The sequence below is a fragment of the Octopus bimaculoides genome, chromosome 6 (assembly GCF_046866305.1).
Source record: "Octopus bimaculoides isolate indiv1 chromosome 6, ASM4686630v1, whole genome shotgun sequence".
NCBI classification, from domain to species: domain Eukaryota; kingdom Metazoa; phylum Mollusca; class Cephalopoda; order Octopoda; family Octopodidae; genus Octopus; species Octopus bimaculoides.
In genome coordinates, this window is record NC_142933.1 from 11,018,932 (window position 1) to 11,020,013 (window position 1,082).

Here is a 1,082-nt window from a genome sequence, read left to right on the forward strand (position 1 = left end):
AAGAAATTCTAAGTATTTTGTCAGCCACATTAACGGTCCTGCAATCTTAATAACCTTACACATAAAACGCAATGCGTGTACCCTGTCGGTCACAGTGGTAGAAGGAGAATAAAAAGAAAAACGAACGGAGTGGGAGTGTGTGACAGCCAGAGACTATAAAGGCAGACGAACAGTAGAAAAAAATTTACTCTGAAGTCGCTGGTATTTAAACGAAAATAAAACTGCAAATGTTTATCGTAAATTGTATTTAGTTTATCACCTTCACACACAAACACACTTGTATATATATATATATATATATAAGAAATTTTATAAAACACACTCACACCCACATACGTATATATATATATATATATATATATATATATATATATATATATATATATAGAGAGAGAGAGAGAGAGAGAGAGATAGATTGATAGATAGATAGATAGATAGATAGATAGATAGATAGATATTAAGAAAAAGAAGGTAGTCAGAATTTTGGAGAATTATTTATAAGCGCTTTCATCTCGTTCGTTTCGGAGACTCATTAGGTAAGACCCTTTGGAAAAAGATTATACCTTTAATATAAATCTGCAAGGGAATGTTCTTTTGTTATTTGTTTGCGTGTGTGACGTGTATACACGTGTGTGTGTGTGTGTGTATGTGTGTGTGTGTGTGTGTGTGTGTGTGTGTGTGTGTGTGTGTGTGTGTGTGTGTGTCTGTGCATGTGCAAGCATGCATGAGTGGGCAAGCGGGTGGTGAATATTTAAAGGCTTGGTTGCTCAGAGAAAAAAGTGAAAAATTCAAAAGGAAAGAAAGAAAAAAGGGAAGAAGCCAGAAAGAGAGAAAGGACTCGTTTTTCTATTGTCACCTTCTTTCTTTCTTTTGACTCTTTCCTACTTTATTTCTTTTTGCTTTCTTTTCTTTTTCTCTCTTTCCATCCTGTCCTTCTTTCTATCTTCCTGTCCCTCTTTGTATCTTTCTTTCTTATCTTCTTTTCTGTTTTTTTTCTCCATATTACTAAGCCTCGAAAAATTCATCATACACTTACAGAAGATTGTACACACATGCATGCACGTACATAGACACGCGCACAT

General features: G+C 34.6%; 1 long non-coding RNA gene across 1 annotated transcript in view; it reads left to right on the forward strand.

Annotated features, from left to right (window-relative positions):
• Positions 1-429: 429 nt before the first annotated feature.
• LOC128248163 (uncharacterized) overlaps positions 430-1,082 on the forward strand; it is a 46,131-nt gene continuing 45,478 nt past the window's right edge. Inside the window, exon 1 of the long non-coding RNA XR_016242166.1 lies at positions 430-536. This is a non-coding gene — a long non-coding RNA (uncharacterized LOC128248163). The remainder of the gene's footprint in view (positions 537-1,082) is intronic.